At 38.8% G+C, this 23,146-nt stretch overlaps 1 non-coding gene across 1 annotated transcript; it reads left to right on the forward strand.

Moving 5' to 3' along the window:
- On the forward strand, window positions 1-3,822 carry LOC110913786. The gene is made up of 4 exons (XR_004882245.1): window positions 1-2,712; window positions 2,800-2,892; window positions 2,980-3,096; window positions 3,330-3,822. It is a non-coding gene; the product is annotated as an uncharacterized LOC110913786 (transcript).
- Window positions 3,823-23,146: the final 19,324 nt, after the last annotated feature.

Here is a 23,146-nt window from a genome sequence, read left to right on the forward strand (position 1 = left end):
CGACATTCATCCCAAGGCGGCAATTTTACAAATAAAATATTTAGTTTCCCTCTCATGCTCTCAAACCCATTAAACCCTAAAAATTTTAGTTTCCCTCTCCACCCTCAAACTGCATAACCCAATTCAACAATTAGCGAGTGGTTCAATCGGTGCTCTTCAACCACCAAAGCTGTTCAATTGCAAGTTGCAAGCGGTTCAATCGGTGTTTCAACCGACCTTCAATCATAGGTCAGTAAAAAAGAAAATGTTTATGTTCATAAAATGAAATATATGTGATTCTGTGTTTATGTGAAATGATCTAGCTATGTAGTTTTGTTTATTTTTGAAGTTTAAATGAAAAACCAGGTGCAACCAGTCATAATGCCAGCCGACTCTGGCACTAGCCAAAGTTAGCCGGTCGTAGCCCTAATGTGTTTCGAATAGAAAATTTGTCGATGGAATTCATGATTTGATTTATAAATTGTTTTGCCGTTCTTTGATTTAGACTTATGTTCAAATCGAGACCTGATTGTGGTCTGGATGTTTCATACATCATGATTTTGACTTTTGGTTGGCTGATTGACTTTGAATTTATTGGAACTTTGCTGTTCTTTGAATTTATTGTGCTCAACCAAGATGTTCAAAGGGTTCTGTTAATAAGGGTAATATCTAAAACCCCTTTTTTTATATAATTTCCTATCTTTATATTTATACTATGAGTTTTCTTTATTTGTAAATAGATATCTAAGTTTTATATTAGGTGTAAAAAAGTTGCAATCGAAGGGGGGTTATTAACAATATATAAAAGTCTAATTAGTCATTAAGTTAGAGGGATTTAAGTGGGAAACAGAAGAAAAATGGCAGTAGTGTGTTGGTTTGGGTGAAGGCTACGCAGCAGGTAGTGAAAAGAGAAATGGAGACCTCAAAATTCTATGTTTTCTCAAATTAAGATTAAAATCATCTATAATTAAATTGGTATAAGGGTAATAGTACACTGATACCTAATTTGCTGGTTGATTTTGACGGGGCTGTACTGCTATGTGATTATCATTTCAAATGATTGAAGATCAATTAGCTTTATGTTACATGTTGTGTAATTATACTTGCTTGGGATAATTCGCTAGCTAGCCAACGTTACAGTATTATTTTGAGAATTTAACATATTTTGAGTCATGAAGGACACTGGTTGTTGATGATGGATATATGCCCAGGCTACAATCAAAGTGGGGTTGAAACTATGTAAGAAGAATGCTATCGTAACCCAAACCCATCTTGACCTTCTTTTTAATATACCTATTCTGACCAAAACTCATCCTAACCCAAACTCATCCTAACCCGTGACCCAAACCCGCCCAACTTACCCATTTTGCCAGCCCTAGAATGAACCATGTAAGTTCATATGTCATTTTTATTTAGTTTGGGTGTGCCTTTGTTTATTTGTCTTGTCACGTGAGGTCAGAGAGAGATCGGTTGAGTGTTCTGAACTTCCAATTTTGATCATTAGCAGCAGATTAAAGCATCAGATTTGTTTGAGCAGCCCATCATCAAAATCGGGTCAAAATCATTACAGTTGACCAAAAGCATCAGATGGTTAACAACAGTGATCAGTGGTGCAGTTTACTGTTTTTGTTCGGTTCAACAGTGTTTCGGGTTTGACCAGAAACAGAAAAGTCAAGTGATTTGAACATCCATAATGCTACTGAACAATATTAGTTTACACAAATAGATGTTTTTTTAAAGGCACACAAATAGATGATGTATGAAGCAGTTTGTCAAACTTAAGACATTATGAATTCAATGAAGTGGAACATGAAGCAAAATAATTTTAAAGGTAACAAAATGCCAACCGTTGAACAGAATAATCTAAAGAGAGGGAAAAAAATTGAACTATTATTGATGATGGCATGTCATTGCTAGAGTTCAAGGTCAACATCTGCTCGGGTTGCTTTCCTCCTTTTTTCTCAGTCCTTTCACCTTGTTTTCGTCGATTCACTAGTTCACGATTCCACACTAAGGTAGTTTGCTTGCTTAGTGATTTCATCAATATAACGATCTGATGGAGCTTATGAAAGCCTCTTGTATTGTAAGCATTGAAATACATAATTTTTCTCTTTTTAAATCTGTTGATTTTGTATGGTCTAGAGTATGGAGCATCTGTATTCAGAGTAGGATTTAAATCAAAGTTAATAGAGGTTGCATATGTATAGTTTGGCTTAGTTGGAGGCAGACATCAACACCATTTAGGGTAGTGGAAACCCTCGCTGTAGAAGGCAGAAGGAGTAGAGGTAGACCTAAATTGACTTATAAAACTGATTAATGGGTATGCTTATAAACCAAACTGATTAAAGTGATGAGTTAATTTTTTGGTATGCTTACAAACTGAACTAATTAAAAGAGAGTCAAGTTGATGAATGGTCGTTAAAGTGTACCATATCATCTAGAGCCTTTATATACATGTGTTGTCATTAGTTTTTGTGTCTGCTTGGTCATTAGTACATACAACTTTGTTTGTTCTTTTACGACATCAGTAGCAACATCTTTAAACAGTGGTGAACGGATTAGATCAAGATTTACAGGTCTAATGGCAAACAAAAGTAGGCAAAATCAAAGTGCACAAAGACAAATCACCGATTATGAGAGAGATAAGCTATTAAGGGTTGAAGAAAGCAATAAGATATTCCAGAGTCTGATTTCTCACAATTGTTACGTTTATGGAGTAATGACGATGTGACGGTAATTTTTTTGATAATTTTTTCATTAATTGTATTTGCTATTTAAAGTTGTCTACAAGTTGATTTGTATATATTAATGTGCGTACAGAAACGCTATTTACGAGCCAAGGAATCCCGCATGTGTCAAAAAAATATGCACACAGCCGGTCCAAAAAGTTTTGCTAGGATTTGTGAGGAGATGGTAATATATTTTTGTTTTGCTTGTGATTTAATTTTTTATGTTGTTTAATATATTTCTTTATTGATGTTTATGTTAATATGAATACAGAAAAATGATAACCCAAACCAAGAGTTTCCAACCTTAACCCAATTGTTTGAACGCACGTGTAAGAGGACAAAAGGAGGTGTATATGTTGATACATATGATGACACGGCAAGAAAAATTGTAAGTCCTTTCTACTTTTAATCTTATGTATATATCAACGTTCTTTGTTAATTGTATGTAATCCTCAATGTTTCATGTGGTTAATATACATAAGATTAATATAATTCTGATGAAAACAACAATCCCATAGTCTGAAATTCTAGAATTTACATGCATATTATAAGATTCACCCATAACATGATTTCAAGTATAAATAATTTCTTTGACAATATTTTTTTTTTATAATATTGAAGGAACAAATGAAGAACTACAAGTCTACAGAGGATGACAATGCTACGGTAGATCCTTTTTTGGTTGTAATGAATAAAGAAAACTATGGATACCACCGTCTTTATGGTAGAGGCGTTACAAATACATTAGTGAAAAAGGTAGATGGTTCTTGCACATCATACATGATTCCGGAAGGGCTGATGTGATGGAATCATTTAAAGCAAATGTTGAAGTTAAGAAAAACCAGTTGCTGGAAATGCGTAAAGAGATTGAAGAGGATCATGAAAGAAAAAAGGCTGAAGCTATGCAAAAAGACATTGATGGCCAACGACAAAACTTGGAAGCTATGATGAAGAAAGTTATGAAACGACTGCCTGTTGAAGATCGAGATGAGTAGAATGTTTCCATTTCTTTTTATTATTGTATTGAAACTTTGTGTTGACCATATTGTTATTTAAGTTTGAACAAGTATGTTAAAGTACACTATTCTCTATCAATGATATTTGTCATTATTTGTTCTAGTGTAATTGCGATTCAATGTATATTGAATAATAGCAATAAAATTGATTGTACAAAGTTGCATTTGAGTATAAAAAGTTGCATTTGTTGTTTAACTAAAATTCGTAAAAAAAATGTTGCATTTAATGTAAAAAAAGGTTGCATTTTTTCCTAATAAAAAGAAAATAATAGTTGCATTAACTCTAAAATAGGGTTACATTTTTTCAACTAAACCATATTGAAGGTTGCATTTACGTGTATAAAAAGTTGCATTTGAGTGAAAAAAAAGGTTACATTTTTGTAACTAAAAAACAAAAAAAGTTGCATTTGAGTGTTATAAAAGTTGCATCGAAAAAAAGTTGCATTTGTATACTAAAAGCAACACTTAAGAAAAAAGTTGCATTAAGCCCTAAAAAAGTTGCATTAGATCTAATGTAACTGCTTCTAATGTAGCCCCCAATAAAAAGTTGCATTAGGCCTAATGCAACTTTTTCAAGGCTTAATGCAACATTTTTTAGGGGTTACCCTAGCTTCATTTTCTTGTAGTGACATCTGCCAGCTGGTCTTTAGTTGGGACATGATGCAGAGAAATCAAACCTTTTTCATAGCAATCCCTCACAAAGTGATGTCTGATGTCGATGTGCTTTGTGGTAGAGTGGGAAACTGGATTTTTTATGATATTTTCTGCTGCCTGGTTGTCCAACATGAGTGGTGTTTTTAAGGCAGTGATACCAAAATCCAATAACTGATTTTGAAGCCACAGGAGTTGGGCTGTACAGCTTGCAGCAGCAATGTATTCAGCCTCAGTAGTGGATGTTGAAACTGCTGCTTGCTTTTTGCTTTGCCAAGAAACTAAGCAATCACCTAGAAACTGGCACCCTCCTGAAGTGGACTTCCTTGTGGTGTGACATCCAGCAAAGTCACTGTCTGAAAAACCTGAAAGCTTGATATTCCCATTAGCTGGATACCAGATACCAAGTGTGGGAGCACCTTTTATGTATCTGAGAATCCTTTTTACAACAATGAGATTTGATTTTCTGGGAGCTGATTGACTTCTTGCACAGACACATGTTGCAAACATGATGTCTGGTCTAGATGAAGTTAGGTACAATAAAGACCCAATCATGCTTCTATAAAGTGTTTGGTCAATCAGCTCATCCTTTTCATCAGACATGACCAGCTTATTTGTTGCCATGGGTGTGCTGCATGGTTTACAATCATTCATATCAAATTTGGTTAAAAGTTCTTTAGCATATTTGCTTTGATGAATGAAAGTTCCATTTTGCAATTGCTGTACTTGGAGACCACGAAAGCATTGCAGCTCACCCATTGCACTCATTTCAAACTCAGCTGTCATGAGCTCTCTAAACTCTTCACACATTTTGGTACATGTGCTTCCAAAAATAATGTCATCCACATAAATTTGGACAATCATTAAATCTTTCCCACTCCATTTAAGAAACAGTGTTTTACCAATGGTACCTCTTTTGAAACCATTTGAGAGTAGAAAGTTGGAAAGAGGTTCATACCAGGCTCTTGGTGCTTGTTTCAAGCCATACAAGGCTTTGTTTAGCCTGTAGACATGATCAGGATAAAATGGATCCTCAAAACCTGGAGGTTGACATACATACACCTCTTCATGCAATGTACCATAGAGGAAAGCACTTTTGATATCCATCTGAAACACCTTCATGTTGTGGTTGACAGCAAAGGCCAGGAACTGTCTAATAGCTTCCAATCTTGCAACAGGGGCGAATGTTTCATCATAGTCAATCCCCTCTTCCTGTCTGTAACCTTGAACCACAAGCCTGGCTTTGTTCTTGACAACAATGCCCCTTTCATCTGTTTTGTTCTTGAAGACCTACTTTGTGCCAATGGGACTAACCTCTTCTGGCAGTGGTACAAGCTCCCATACTTGTTGTCTTTTAAACTGTTGGAGCTCCTCTTGCATGGCTTCTACCCAACTGTTGTCTTTTAGTGCCTCTTTGTACTTGACTGGCTGATGGAGTGATAGAAAACCAGCAAAAAGACAAATGTTTTGGGTTTGGCTTCTTGTGAGCACCCCTTCATTGATGTTGCCAATGATTTGATCAGGTGGATGAGATCTCAAGAAGATTAAATCTCCTTGGTATGGGATGATGGCATTTGTTGGTGAAGGATGCAAATGTGTATCATCTGAGCTTACCACTGCTGGTGACTTTGATGACCCAGCAGTGACTTCAAAAGGTGGTGGAATAGGAGGTAATGAAGTGGACCACTGCTGACTTTTATCCACTGTTTGAGGACTTTTGTCAGCCGTGTTTGAGGATGTGGAAGCAGTGGTGGATGGGCTACTTTGGTCAACAATTGTTGAGGTAGCAGTGGTTGAGCTTTGGCAGCTGTTTTGAACAACTGGTGCTTTTCCCTTTGTGGCAGACCTTTGAGGGATGATGATTTCATACCCATAGGTAGCGTTTGGTATGAAGGAATGTAAGGTGGAATGGAATGGATCATTCTGATGGAATGAAAAGAAACATGTTTGGTTATCATGTAGTAATGGAATTGTGCATTCCAAAGGAATGTAACTCCTTCCAAATATAACAATTTTCATTCCTTGAGATGAGGGTGTTTTTTTTCCATTCCTTCAAGGAATGAAAAGAAATATATTATTATTACTATTATTATTATTATTATTATTATTATTATTATTATTATTATTATTATTATTATATTATTATTATTATTATTATTATTATTATTATTATTATTATTATTATTATTATTATTATTGTTATTGAGGCAATTATATTTTTACTGTTAAAAAAAATATTTTTGTCGCTTTTAATACAATTGTGTTTCGTTACTTTATTTTTTTTTTGTTATTAAATTGTACAAAGTAATGATTCATTTTATTCATATATGAGTAACCAAACATCACAATGGAATGGAATGATCCACTTCATTCCGTTGTCCATTCCATTACCTGGTCCATTCCATTCTCTCCTCCATTCCATTACCCCATACCAAACAGACCCATAGTCTGTTGTTGTATCCTCTGTTGGACCTGCACTGTTAGTCTTGACAGTAGTATTTTCAAAAGTAAACTTTTCAAGATCAAACAGATCAGCAGGATTTGCTGGGATTTTCATTGAAGAAAGTTCATTAAACTTTACATTCAAAGTCTCTTCCACTGCCTTGGTCCGTGTATTGAACACTTTGTAGGCCTTGGCAGTGGCTGAGTATCCCAGATGATAACCACAATCAATTTTAGCTGCGAATTTTGAAATGGAATCTTTTAAGTTCAAAATAAAGCATGGGCAGCCAAACACCTTGAAGTATGAGATCGGTGGTTTGATTTTATACAGAATTTCATAAGCAGTCTTTTTGTGCCTGGGGTTTATTAAAACTCTGTTTTGGACATAGCAAGCAGTGTTTACTGCCTCTGCCCAGAAAGTTAATGGCAAACCTGAATCTGCAAGCATAGTTCTGGCAGCCTCAATCAGAGTTCTGTTTTTTCTTTCAACAACCCCATTTTGCTCTGGTGTTCTAGGGATGCTGTACTGCCTTACAATCCCTTTCTTCACACCGAAGGCATCCAACTCCTTATTTTTAAATTCTGTGCCATTGTCACTCCTGAAGCTTTTCACTGGAAGGTCAAATTGCTTTTCAACCTGTGTCACAAAGTCTTGCAAAATGCCTGCAGTCTCATCTTTTGAGTGTAAAAAGAAAGTCCATGTAAACCTAGAAAAGTCATCCACAATAACCAAACAATATCTTTTCTTTTTGAGGCTCATGACTTGAACTGGGCCAAACAAATCCATGTGCAGCATTTGCAAACACTGGGATGTTTTGGACTCTTCAATGGACTTATAAGAACTTTTATGTTGTTTTCCTTTTAAACAGGAAATGCAATGTTCAGAACAAGAAAACAATTTTTGTGGTAGGCCTCTAACCAAACCATTTTTTGAAATTTCTGTGATTGTCTTAAGATTTGTGTGCCCCAACCTTCTGTGCCAAAGTTCTGTCTCTTTGTTAGAGGCAGCTGAGAACAGACAGGCATCAGCTCTGGGACACTCTTTTGACATATCAACAACATAAACATTGCCACTTCTTTGAGCAACAAGTTTAGTTTGACCAGTTTTGATTATTGCTTCAATCTTTTTGACCATGTCTGGTCCAACAATCTTTTGTGAAGAATGACCCAAACCCTTTGTCACTCATTTGAGATACACTCAGAAGGTTGAATTTCAGATTGTCTATTAGATTGACATTTTCAAATTTTACATTTCCAGATTGCACTGTACCAGACCCCAGAACTTTCCCTTTACTATTATTCCCAAAGGATATATCACCCCCTCCATGGATTTTAAAGTCTTTGAGGAGGGCTTTACATCCTGTCATGTGCCTGGAGCCTCCACTATCTACATACCAAAGACTATCAAAGCATGCAGAAGCTCCCTGCACATGAAGTAAAAGGATTAGTTCATTAAGGACTCCAAAGCCAACAAGGCTTTGGATGGAGTCTCAACAGTGTCTGGTATGGATGCAGTGTGATGGACAGTGGTTAAGTCAGGGGTTTGGACAGTTTTAATACTGTTTCTAGCTAACCACTGTTGGGGGTCTTGACCAATCACCTGCTGATAACCAAAAGGATGCCTGTTCACTCTGGGTTTAGAGGGCTTTTTGTAGACCTCATAAACGTGTGGAATCCTTTGGTACGACTGTTTTTCCTTGCCTTTTCTGAACTAATTGGCAGGAGGTGCATCAGTAACCTGAACATCTCTTTTGACAGATGTTTGGTTCAGCTGTTTTGTGACAGCTGTTTGAACTGGCACAAACAGTGGTTGTTTCTTGGTGAATTTGACAGATGGTGATGATGCTGATGAACTCAAGGATGTTTTAGCAATGTACTCATTCTTCTTCACATCAAAGTTTTTGAGATACACACATGCTTGAGTTTTATGGTTTGTTTTACCACAAACACTGCAACTTTCAGCTGAAGTAATGACACTTGTTTTGTTTAAATCATAAGCTTTTAAGTGGAAGCAGTCTTTTGTTAGATGATTCCTTTTCTCACAGAATTCACAAAACAAGTTATCAATTTTTTCTTTCTTCTTCCTCTTTTCAGACTCCTTTGCAGCAGAGGTTTTAACCACTGCTGGGATGTCCTTGAGAGGTATGACTTTAGCTTTTGGAGCTTTAACACCATCAGTTGATGTAAAGTCCATTGGCTTGAAATTTTCAAGAATATCACACTCATCAGACCATTTTGGTTTAAACTGATGATTTTCAATCTCCTCAAAAGCAGAGGGACCCATTGGTCTGTCAAGTGTGATTTTGTTACCAAGTTTGTCAGTGATCTTCACTTCTTGGCCATTCTTGTTTGTGGGAATGAACTCAGCAGTCCCATCAGTGGTTGAGACAGATTTTCCAAAAGCAATGTTTTCATCATCATGTTTTCTATAGCCAACCCCAAATTTCACATTGCTTTTTATCTGTTTCTCAAGCATAACCTCATACCCTTTGCATGATTCCACCCATCTCTCACATGTGATCTGGGTGGATTCTAACTCTTTTTTGCAACCTTGGTATTTTTCTACCAAGGTTTGGAGTTGGGTTTTAGTTATGCTTTGCTCTTCTTTCATGCTGCTAATCTCTTTCTCTTTTTCAGCCAATTTGTTTTTAAGTTCTTTTAGAGATCTTTCAAATTTGACTTCATCAGATAAGATTTTATCACGAAGGTTTTCATTCACCTCTTTGATGTTAGCAAAAGCAATAATGCAATTGTCAGAACACAGTTTTTCAAGAACTTGAGGTGATACCTTGGCAGCAGCCATCATTGCACAATCACATTGAGGATTTTCCTCATCTTCGGCTCTCTCTTCTTTCTCACCTGCCTTTTCTTCTTCTGACCATGGATCTGTCAGTGGTTCAATCAGGGTGCCTGAACTTTCTCCCAACAGTACTTCATTAGCCACAACAGTAACCACTCCTTCAATCACCTCATCCACTGTTTCAGAAACCAGCTGTTCCTCTTCAGATTCAACACCCTCCTGTATTGACTCTAATGCCATCAAACAAAATTCATCATGAGAAGAAACATTTGAAGCATAGAGTGCAAAATTTTCATCACTAAGGTCTTCAGGCATACTGCTCCAGTCAACAAACCCTTGAGTGAAAAAGCTTTGTTGATCTGGTTGTACTGCTGCTGGAGCAGTGGTTTGAGGTGCAGGTTGCACTTGTGCCTGAGGGACAGGGGTTTGAACATATTGGATCTGTGAAGCAGCTGTTTGGACATAATGTACTGGCACAGGGGCAACAGCATATTGAGCAGTGTTCACTTGAGCTGCTGGGGCATATTGGGCATAGTGCACAGTGTTTTAATTTTGAGGTCTAGGGTTTGAACTAGGATGAGTGATTATGGGGCCAGTAGTTTGACTCCTACATTCCCTAGCAAAGTGTCCTAACCTATTACACTTGTAGCACTTGATTTTCGATTTATCCAACCCAACCCTTAGATTCCCATGCAACCCTGGGAATTTTCGCCCTGTTCTTTTATAAAATTTGCTAGTTCTAACACTTAGCAAGGCCAGTTGATGCAGGATGTCCATTTCCTCTAAATCAGTGGGGTCAAAATGCTGTAGATCATTGAGTTCAAAGCTTAGATTGTCTGACATCTGGTTTTCGTTTGCAGTGAATGCATAACTTGTAGAGTGAGGATCAGGGTTGTTAAAATTTGCACCAGCAGTTATGTCAAGGAAGTGATCATAACCCTGATCCTTACCACTACTCCCAGATTCTTCTTGACCCAAAAGAGCAGTGTTACCGAATGTATAATCATCAACGGTTTTTCCTGACTCTTGTAACTTCCTTTTCTGGTTCAACTCCCTTTCGTAGGTCAGGAGTCGACCATGGAGTTGGGTCAAGGTCAGATCCTTGAACTCAGGTGAGTTTCGGGTGACAAAAGCTATGGTGTCCCATTTTTCTGGCAGTGACCTGAGGAACCTGCTATTTTGAGTTGAGTTTGTAAAAGTGGTTTTAACAAGCCTCAGTTCACTGATGAGACAACTGAAACGCTCAAATTGTTGCGTCAGTGATTCACCTTTAACATGACAAAATGTTTCATACTGTTGGTTCAGGATTTCCCTATTGTTTTCTATGACTTCTTCGGTACCCCCAAACTGTTCCTTAAGCGCGTCCCACAATTCTTTGGCATTGTTACAATGTAACAGTCCAGCATATATTTCATTGGGCAACACTGATGCTATGATGCTAAATGCTTTAGCATCTAGTTTAATCCTTTGAAAATCGGTTTCGGTATAATTTTCAATAGGTTTTGGAACAGATGCTTTAGCATCTTCAGCGCTTGGCACTGTAGGAACATGGGGACCAAAGACGACAGACCTCCAACAACCTGTGCTTTGTTGAGCGAGGATGTGACCCATCCTCCTCTGCCAGATGTTGTACTCATTTCTTTTTAGCATAGGTGGTTTAAAAAGCGAGCCGATGTTGTTTTTATCGTCCTGAGATTGTGACGTCATTCTTGTTGTTTTACAGATACTGAGAAATCAACTTTAATGGTGATTAATCCTTACTCTGTTTTTCAACGACGAACAAACGATCAGTATCAACTGTTTTGAGCTGAACTATTTACGTCAAAATGATTGTTAAATCAAATTTAACTGTTCTAGCTCTGATACCAATTGTTGGGTCTGAGTTTGATTTTGATTGTATTTTGTGTTTGAAATTAAGATGAAAGTGGATGAGTGTGCAGCGGAATTAAGATGAAAACAAACTTTGCATACAATCAAACGAGAGTAATACTTTGATCAAACATCTTTACACAATGAACCGAAAGATTGAATTTATTTCAACAACGATTACAATGATTGATGAATGAATGCAAACTCCCCCTCAGCCAGAGCTCAGTTGTTTGTTCGTGCAAAGAAGACGAATGATGCAAAAGAGCTAATAGAACAGTACAAAGTACTGAACTATTTATAGGCACTTGCAAACTACTGAGCATCTTAGCTGACGTCACCATGAAAGTGACGTCTAACCTCCTAACAAACTCTAACCTCTGATCTATACAGACACTGCTTGTGTTAACTACTGCTAATACATTCTATTACAAAACAGACTTTAGAACAGCTGCTAATACATTAAAAAGAAACGCTTGTGGAGAGTTAACTATCAAGTGTATGTTGGGAACTCGATAGGCAAGTGTGGACTGAGGCCGGACTGCAGTGCTTCAGTGGACATCTTGATAAAAATTAGACCCCGCTGCACCAATGATGTCAGGTACCGTGCATTCGTGGGAAATACAAGGGGTAAATGTGCACTAAGACCACCATAGCACATATCAGGTACGGTCTGGCTGAAGACCTTTAAACTTAGCGCTCTCGGGAGGCAGCCCGAGGATGTAGAGTATTGTATTGTATTTTGGTTTGGTTTCGTTTTGGTATTGGTTTTGTTTTGGCAGGTCACTACGTTTAATTCTTGCGGATGCAATGAGTCAAGTGTGGGGATGTTTGGCAACATCCCCGATGAGATATCAGAGAATCCAAGAGATGTTTACGGCCCTGTCTGATCATAGCAGCCGCACCGCTACAGACACTTGCTGATTGAATTATCAGGTTCATGTGTCTCTCTATCCTTCCTTTTATTTTTATTTGTACAATTGGTGGTGTGAATCTTTGTGTTGGGAATGGTGTCAATTGTCGCGTCGAGTATAGTTATTAGTCGTTCATGGTTTGTAGGTGGTATTTCTCGAGTTTAGAGTATAAATTGTACCATACATTGGGGACAATGTATCCCAAGTGTGGGGATGCGGTAACTCGAGAAAAGGGTTAGTAAGATTGTGATCTTAAATGCTTGAAAGGTTGAATTTGTTGAAAATTGAAAAATTTTGAAAATTTTTGTTTCTCAAGTATGCTTGAACTACATGAAAACCAACATTTTCAATCGCTAATGGGTTCCTTGTTGATATTAAACTATGTTAGATCCCTAGTCATGGTTGTCCCTTTAAGTTTCATGAGAGTATTTCTGACGAGTTTTAGAGAATAGTTGAAAAGAGATGCCTAACTAGGGGTAACATGCTTTAGGAATTACACATGCTACGTGTCGGTAACCCATATTCCTTTTGTTCGGTGAGATATTTGAGCCTACTAGATCGATAGTTGATTTGCAATAACTGTTCAGTTGATGAGTGTAGGCCGTATGTTGCTTTGTGTTAGAACGTGTGTGGTTTGATACGTGCCAAGACTGTGTTTTAGCGTATGCACATAAATGATAAAGGCATTAGGATCCTTTCATTGTGTTATTTGTTAATTGTTTATCCACCCACCTTAGTAAACCATGTTGAGCCTTTTACACTTCGTTTGATACACCTTGTTTGACCCGTTTGCTTACCAACCATGAATGATAAGTATATGTTATTTGAGCGAATTTTATACTAGCACATTACACGCTAGCACATTACACGCTAGTCTTGATTAAGCCGAGACGAGTGATTATTGTGAGGGGCGTGTGGCATGTGTGTAGTAATATAAGCATGTTAGTTTTAGTTAGACAAGTCTTAAATTGTTTTAAATGCATATCACTTATTTGTCAGATTGTCAATCTCGATTATGTCAGTCTATGGGATAGGTATGACTCGGGACCTTAAATTGTTAATTCGGTAAGGGATTTAATGGTGATTTGTTAATAAGGTGAATAATGTTTGTAATGGTTGCTTGAGGACAATCAAAGTTAAGTGTGGGGATGTGATGGAGGGTGTGAAACCCGAGTGTTAACGTGCATATTTTATGTGAATTATTGTCGTTTAAGTGATAATGTGCTTTGAATATGTTAACTACGTGTGTTTGTAATGTTACAGATTAATCGCGTAAATCGGTGAAGTTACGACGTTTGGTGATGAAGTGAAACAACCGGGAATAATAATCAAATGAATCACATCATTCGGTATACGTTTCGGGTAAAGAGATAATTCAAATGTAAGAAAAATGTGAATGAATGAAGTCCAGGGATCATTTGGTCATTAAATGAAAGTTGCAATGCATACAAAAATGTCCAGCGAAGTCAAAACGTAACCTACGGACTCTGGGCGTAATCTATGGTAGAAAGAGAGACAGACACAGAAAGTCGAAACCGTAGCTTACGGTTTTGTTCGTAGGCTACGGTTGAAGGTTGAAGTTGGTATCGCACATGTGAGGGAGTCTCTTTTGATTGGGCCGTCAATACAATAGGTGGACGGTACATGTGGGCTTGGTTTTGGATTTGGCGGCCAACTTGGAGGGATATGGACTTCACGATTGGACAGATTATTGTGATTACAACATCATCATCATCACGTTGACTTGGGGACTTGGTTTTAGAAGTCCGACATCATTATTTATTCTAAGACATCACGTGAAAGGAGCAGCACAACCATTCTAATTGAGATTATAATATACATCACATCATCATTACTATTTAGGGGTGGCTGACTTCTCTTGGACGCACGTGACAACATAGAAGGAAAATAAAAGAATTGAAGGCAGCAAGGTTTTGGGTTTCAACTGGGCCATCATATCATCATCACGTATGAGAGTTTGGGGATTTTCTTTGGATTGGGCCGCCACAGAGGGAATCCTCTTCGATTATTGTTATTTTTCGAGAGGCACAAGACACGTGAGGGGAATAAAACCAATAATCATCATTGGGCTTGGACCTGTTTTGACGGCAGTAGGGGGCACGAAGATGACGGAAGCTATTGAAGATCAGTCAATCCACATGATTTATATAATCGTTTAACTCGGTGATATAAGCATTCAATGCTTTTCACCATTGATTTGATTTATTGGTCTTAAACAGTTACATTTATTTAAAACTTAATTTCTAAGCATTCAGTTCCCGAGAGTTCTAGTAATTGGGATATATTTGACATGGGGTTAGGGTTTGTAAGTGTAATTGATAATCATTCGATAACCTCCCGTTATGTATTGACCGGAGTACTTTGTCGTTGGTTATCACAACTGGTTAATTAGATTCAACACTTATGTCTATGTAAGTGTTTCGATTAAACACATAACTGGATCTAGCTGCAAAACCTGAAATCTAGAGGAACCATTGTTCTTTCTATTGATTTAAATCTCACATTTAGTTTGTAAATTTTAGTTAATCCACAAATCAAACAATCATCAGTTAATAAATACTTAACATTACACACTTTCCACAATCCTCCTCTGGTTCGATATCCGACTTACTCTAGCTACTAGTTTACATCCATTTGGTGAACTTCCAAATTTCTTAGAGCCGCAATTGCAAGAACCAATCGTATAGAGGTTACTCGCGTTACAGGCGAGTAAGTATCAAAGTAATCTAGAACCTCCTTTTGTCTAAATCCTTTGATCACTAACCTTGCCTTGTATTTATCAATACTTCTGTCAGCTTTCATCTTCCTTTTGAATATCCAACGATATCCAAGTGGTTTACAACCAGGTGGAAGATCTACTAACTCCCAAGTATGATTTTGCAATACAGAATCAATTTCATTCTTAATTGCTTCTTGCCATTGAGGTCCTTCTGCGGAGGTAATCGCTTCGCGGTAGGTATTGGGCTCACCCTCAACCATATAGCTCATAAAGGATTTTTCAACCCTTTGTCGTTTACTTCGCGGTAGGTCTGGACCAAAGGATTTTTCAACCCTTTGTCGTTTACTTCGTCTAAGCTCACCCTCCTCGACCTCGGGTTGTTCATGTCTTTCATCTAATCGCGTAGATGAACTTGGTCCTGCTTCATCTAACCATGTAGATGAACTTGGACCTGCTTCATCAACCGCTCTTGATGAAGTCGCATGTGTTTGTCCTAACATAGGAAACACATTCTCAAAATATGAGACGATGTTAGGATTTGCCTCTATGATAGTGTGTTTATGTACATCGGGATTCTTGGACTCATGTACAAGAAAACGATCTGCGCTACTTTGATGTGCATATCCAATGAAAATGCAATCAACAGTTTTGGGTCCTATCCTAAGAACCTTAGGAGGTGGTACAATCACCTTAGCTAGGCACCCCCACACTTTTAGGTATTTGTACGAAGGCTTTCTTTTTCTCCATAACTCATATGGAGTTTCGTCCCTATTTTTCAAAGGTATCTTGTTCAAAAGATAGTTTGCTGAGAGAATGGCGTCCCCCCACATTTCTCGGTTCACTCCCGAGCTTATCAACATGGCGTTCATCGTTTCTTTCAATGTGCGGTTCTTTCGTTCCGAAACGCCATTTGATTGTGGAGAATAAGGAGGTGTACATTCATGTACAATGCCACTTTTTGCGCATAAATCCACAAAAGGTGCAACATATTCACCTCCTCGATCGCTTCTCAAAGCTTTTATCTTCTTTTTAAGTTGATTCTCAACTTCGTTTTTATACAAGATAAACTTTTCTATTGCTTCGTCTTTACTCTTAAGTAAATACACGTAGCAATATTTAGTACAATCATCAATAAACGTGATGAAGTACTTATTTCCTCCACGCGTGGGAACCGCTTTTAAATCACACACATCGGTATGAATTAAATCAAGGGGTTCGATTATTCGTTCAACCGATTTAAACGATGATCTCGTAAGTTTTGATTCAACACATATCTCGCATTTGTGATCGGACTCAATATGGAATGTTGGTATTAAATTTAATTTAATTAAACAACATAAAGAATTAAAATTTACATGTCCTAGTCTACCATGCCAAACATTAGAAGACTCAATCATGTAAGTAGAAGAAACATTTTCATTCATATTCTTGTTTTCGTATGCAACCGAAACATCCATTTTAAACATTCCATTAAGGGCATCCTTTCCGATAAAAGTACCACGTCTAGACAAGACAAAATTGTCCAATTCAAACACTAGACGAAATCCAAACTTGTTGAGCATCCATCCCGACACGAGATTCCTTAGTATCTCTGGGACATAAAGCACATTTGTCAAGGTAAGCTCCTTGCCGAAGTCATCTTCAAGACGACCGTGCCTTCCCCATTGATGCTTGCGGTAGCTTTATTCCCCATATAAAGCTTTTCTTCATCTGACACTTCCTTGAATGTAGAGAAAAGTGCCTTGTCTCCACAAACATGGCGGGTTGCACCCGTGTCAACGAACCATCCTTTTGGGTTTTCACCCATCGCGTTGACTTCTTCAATCATAGCTGCTTCCTCGGTTATCATTGCAATCAGAGGCATACCATCCTCATCAACCATATGCGCACGCTCACGTTTAGGTTTCTTGCATTGGTTAGCACGGTGCCCCGTCTGGTTACAATTGTAACAAGTACCTTGGAAAGGCGCAAACTTCTTTTTCACAGCCCCCTTTTTCGGTACAAGGTTGTTAACCTTTGCTTTCCCTTTGTTGTCCTTTTTACCCTTTCCTTTCTTGCCCTTTGAGGACTCCCCAACTTCCACCATGTTTGCCTTAGCCGAAGCTTGCAAAATGGTGCCTTTTTGGGCCACCCTGTTGTCCTCTGCTATACGAAGACGGACGACAAGTTCCTCAATCATCATTTCCTTCCGCTTGTGTTTAACATAATTTTTAAAATCCAACCAAGCAGGAGGTAATTTCTCAATCATGGCTACCACTTGAAATGTCTCGCTAAGTACCATTCCCTCAGCATGGATGTCATGTAGTATAATTTGCAACTCTTGGACTTGGTTCATAACAGTATTGTTATCAACCATTTTGAAGTCCAAGAAACGGGCGACAACAAATTTCTTTGTTCCCGCATCCTCCGTTTTGTACTTTTTATCCAAGGACTCCCATAATTCTTTGGAAGTCTTGATATTATAGTACACATTATACAGTGCATCCGAGAGACCGTTGAGTACATAGCCTCGACATATGAAATCTGAGTGCTTCCAAGCCTCTACCGCGCTCAGAGCCTGAGCGTTGGTCTCCCCTTCCGCAGGTTGGGGAGCGGTTTCAGTCAAGAACCTCGCAAGGTTTATGGTGGTCAAATAGAAGAACATCTTTTGTTACCACCTTTTGAAGTGGAGACCCAAGAAATTCTCGGGTCGTTCAGCATGATTTGCCACTGTGGACACTCCCACAGTGTTGGCAGGGGTTCCAACGACAACATTAGTGTTGCTGGTATTCACGCTTTCAGTCGACATTCTGAAAAGTTCCAAGAAAGCAAGTTAATAAAACTGTTTTCAAAATAATAAATGTACTAATTTGTTATTTTTTATGAGTGCGCAAAACCAGCCGTGTAGCTTCTAAGTCCAACTTTGAAGATTACAACAGTAGATTTTTAGAACTCAAAACAGAAAGGAGTAGAAGCAGAGTTCTATTTTGACAAAGTCGCTACTTTGAATCAAAACAGAGAAAAAAATCTGTTTTTTTTTAAAACACAACTCTATGAATTCAAAACTGGTTCGAATTCACAGCAAAATATGTTTGTGATTCTACACGAACGGTGTTTTAAAAATTTGTTTTAAGATTGTAGGAATCAGTTCATGCAAAATTTAAATAAAATACTTTATTAACTTGTAATACAGAAACAAACAGAATGATAATAAAATACAGTACAATTACAACTGAAAAAATGGAAAACAATAACAGAAACTCGAACAGAAAAACTGTTCTTGGTCGAGGATCGTGTTAGACACGGGTCCCTTAAAACAAATTTCGTGTCTCCCAGGAGAACACGTTTGTTTCCAGGATACAACAGCCACAAGTGTAACACCCCGTGTTTCGAAAGTCAAAGTCAAAGTCAAGATTGGAGTCAAAGGAAGAAAAAGATCGCTAATTGCGATCTGTCACTACATGCTCAATTACTGTTTTGACTTCCTTGACTATCGCTAATCTATTTTTATGTTTTTACGTTAGTTGTATTATGTGGAGTAATTAGTTAAAATCGAAGTAATCGAATTGTTTATTGCTACGAACTGCTTTGCGACTGTGAATAATAGGAAGTAACATTGTGATAAAGTTAATTAAACGCAAATCGAACTAATCTACTCACCATCGTGCTCGCAAACTCGAATATACGCATTTTGGTTTACTGTTATACGTGTGTGTGTGCCTTATGTGTTACTTGTGCATGTTTAATTTACGCTATGTGTATGATAATCAATCAAATCGCAATCGAAACTCAATCGCAATCGAACTCAATCGAAATCGAATCATGATAATTAGTGGAGAAAGGATAGTGCTCGATATGAGTGATTGGGATTAAAAAGTAAATGGAATAGGAAACTCTATCGCATTCGCATCAATCGCAATCGAAATCGAAATATCAAAAATCGTCGCGCCGAACACTCGAATCAGGCAACTGATCGATCAGGCTACCAGCCGATCAACCAGCCGGCCGATCGGACTGCTATCCGATCGGACAGGCTGTCCGATTGAGCTGCCTGGCCGATCGGCCAACACTTTCCTCATTTGGAAGCCTATAAATACCCCTTCATTGTCATCATTTCCACTTTTGGAAACCCTCTGACCGACCAACTCGTGCTCTCCACCTTTTCTCAGATTTCTCACGATTCTGGTAAGTTCTCGTCCTAAATCTTGTACTTTCTTGATCTACACGCACTCCTACACCTTTCTATCTTTTAAATCTTAACTTTTAACCGTGAAATCATCAAGATTCAAGGTGTTCTAGGATGACGTCATCATGTGTTCTTGAAGAACTTCATATTTTGACCTCAATCCACCAAGAACAACTTAGATCTAACCGATTTCCACATAAACAAACAAAGATCTCTAGCAGATCTAAACATCCTCACCAAAGAAAGGATTGAAAGATGGTTTTCCAACTTTCTTTCAACTCTTTTACACTCAATGCATTCAAAACCGGTGGAAATCGGACCTTGTGTCAACACACTACTCATGCTTGTGATTGGGTGGCTCAAGATCTGTATTCTAGCCACGAGGTCACCGATTTCGGGTTAAACATGAAACACCGTCACAAAAAGTTAACCGACCGGATTTGGGTGATTCCTGTCCGATTAGGAGAACTAAGCATTAACAACTTTCCGATTGTTTGATTCGTTATCAAAAAACCTCGATAAAACGACAAGCAATCAAAACAGTCAAGTGTTAGACGAACAGGCCGACCAGGACAAGGCACTGTCCGATCGGACTGTTGTCCGAACGGACAACCAGCCGAATGGACAGACAGTTAAACGACTGGCCAGCCGATCGGCTAGCACAAGGGTCCCACACTTAATCAACCTATTTAAAGTTTGAGTATTGAGCGAATTGCTGTCCGATCGGACTGCCATCCGATCGGATTACTCTTAGGATCATGAGATATTTGACTTTAAATAATTAATCGATTTTTCAACATGTTCAATGCACGGGAAATGCCACCCGATTGAACTACTGTCCGATTGAGTGACCTCTTGCTGAGGACATGTTCTTCACTGAAGTACCAGCCGATCGGGTTGCCGGCCGATCGAACGACCGACCGATCGACCGACCTGAAAGGTAAAGATACTTCAATAATTTCAAATACTACAACGAAAACTTCAAAGGTCAACCATCATACACAAACACATCCTACTCAAAGGAAGAAACAATCCACTTGAACAACCATCCGATCGGACTTCCGTCCGACCGGACAACTGTCCGAACAGACTGTCAACCGCACGGTCAGCCGTCCGATTGGACTACTGTCCGATCGACCAGCTGTCCGATCCATCGAAACTTGTTTCCGTTTTACGCATTGCTTATCGTTATGCTATTGAACTGTTCAGGCTAACCTTACTCTCAAGCGCTCCTTTCAATCCATCAACCGCTGTGAGTATACTCGATCCCTTTTTGCTTTATGCACTTTTGGGTGTTATATACGTTACTTATACTAAAACACATCGAACACACTACGCAATACTTTTATACACTAACCGTTACCGCATGTTATACGTGACTTAATGAATGCTTATTTGTTATGTTTACACATGGAATGCTGTCTACTTGCCTTAACGACGATAGTACTATAGTTTGGACTCAGCACCCGCTCATGCGGGGGTTGTTAAGGACAATCATTTGCAAGGATTACAGTGGTGATCATGTATTACGAACTGCCTCGGACAGTCAACCCGCAGTCATTGGTATCGATAGATCCGTGTCGATAATTAACATGCTTCGTTTTCCTCTGTGTACGTGCTGGTTATGCGTAAACTATTTCGAACTCTATATGCTATTATCAAACTTGTATACTCGCCTTTACACTATGCGACAGGTAATTAGGATGCTTATCTGCTAGGAAAGCGAGGCTAGAATAAAGCTCTAGAGTCCAACAAATAGTTGTCTGTAGTAATTGAATCAAGGGTCTCTAGAAGCAGATAAACAATTGCTATATTTAAATCTGTGTTGTCGGAACATAATTAATTGCCTAGATTTGGTCTGTAATAATTTGCTTACTGTTTGAGACATGGTATGAGATGTGTTATTTCAAATTGAATAGTAATGATAATTGTTATGGAAACTTTTGGACAATCTGTTTCGCTCAGTGCCGCGCCATGATGATTCCGCCGTCGGTTGGGGTGTGACAGATTGGTATCAGAGCCATAACTATATGGAATTAGGCAAGACTCGACCTAGTCCGGGTCGATGTCTTAGAAACCTAGACTATAGTTAGGACCCAATAGACCGACTCGTGCATATCCATTAGGGATTTTGTATGAGCCTATTGATTATCTTCGCCACTCTCTCCTATACTACACTATCAATGCATTCGAATTCTCAATAATGAAGAAGCGATTTAGTCGAGATTAGGTGTGAAAACCGCAAACTCTCGACTAAAATCTGCCTAATCGACCCGTATTTTTACTTATCAACGAGGGAATTATACCAAATCAGGAGTGAAATCCATATTTTGATGAATAATCTCCTCTATTTTATTAAAATCAAAAGGGAAGTTGTCAAGCCAGGGGTGAAACCCTAACCTTAACGGCTTGCCATGGTTTTCCCAAAACTCTCACCAAAGTCTCGATGGACTCCAACGACTTGAACTCACAGTAGGACAAGAGGGATGTGTGTCGGATGCCCAAGAATCGAGGCAGAGGCCCAATCCTGAAGGTCAAAATGTGCACGCCAAGTCCTTGAGAATATTCGAATCGCTTTGGGTAGTCAATGTCTAAATAGCCGCAGACAATCTATTTCTCGATTTTTATGTGTTTCGATTCTGAGCCCGCAACCGCTGACTCTGATGACTCGTCGATTTTGTGTGAAGTTTATGTGTTTATATGGTCTTGTGCTTATTTGTTAACGTTTTGAGATATCACTGGTCTCGATTTAACACCTCTTGCTTCCGCTGATCTCACAACACTCGCTACATCCCGTAACAAATCGTTACTACTATAGGGGAAAAACTGTACGCAGTAATGCCCGCTACACTATACGCTTAAACCATACTAATCGCGATCGCTATAATCGAACAATCGCGGACTTAGAATGATAGGTTTCTGTATTCTGACTGCCTCTATGACTAAATGCGTATGTGCTTCTGTGCCCTACGTGCTTACGTGCTTATGTGCTTATGTGCTATCGTGTTTATATGAATCTGTGATTTCGTGCTTATGTGATTATGTAATTATGCGACTATGTTCCTGAGCTTTAGAAAGTGTTAGACGTGTGAGGTGAGATTCGGTTATGACGCGTCTGAGACCTATGATGATGTCTATTGCAGACAATGTCAACTGGACCGTCATCAGGATCCCGTCACCCACTTTCTCGCCAAGAAAAGAGAGACAAACGTCTTGCTGCTATCATCGCCAAACATGTAGCAAAAGCTGTCAGTAATGTCTACGAGAACGCCAGCAAATCATCTGAGGAGTCGAGAACCAAAGCTCCTAAAGCTGCCCCCAAAGCTGCCTTCAGTTTCAAGCAGTTCAAAGCTTGTGGGCCAAAGGAATTCACTGGCGAAGAAGGCCCTATAGCGTTGTTCCAATGGTTTGATTCCATTGAGGTTACTCTACGACAAAGCGGTTGCCCCGACGATCTTCGCACTCTCAACGCGACTGGCGTCTTCCAGTCCCGCGCAGTAGACTGGTGGACGGCCGAGAGAAACAAGCGAGGAAACGATGCAGCCTACGGTCTATCGTGGGACGAACTCAAGGAGGTCATGCTGGAAGAATTCTGCCCTCCTCATGAACGCCAGAAGTTGGAAGATGAATTCTGGCACATAAAGCAAAAGGATGGCAAAAACGCTGCTCTAACTGCTCGATTCAAGCAGCTCAGTATCATCTGCCCTGATCAGGTGAAGACTTCTGACATGGCAATCAAGAAGTATATCCGAGCCCTGCCTGATTGTGTTGCAGATTTCGTGCAAGCGGCTAAGACTAAGACGATCGAGGAGACTTACTTGCTAGCCGCTGAAATCAACGACAA

This window comes from Helianthus annuus, chromosome 15 (genome assembly GCF_002127325.2).
Source record: "Helianthus annuus cultivar XRQ/B chromosome 15, HanXRQr2.0-SUNRISE, whole genome shotgun sequence".
NCBI classification, from domain to species: Eukaryota; Viridiplantae; Streptophyta; class Magnoliopsida; order Asterales; family Asteraceae; genus Helianthus; species Helianthus annuus.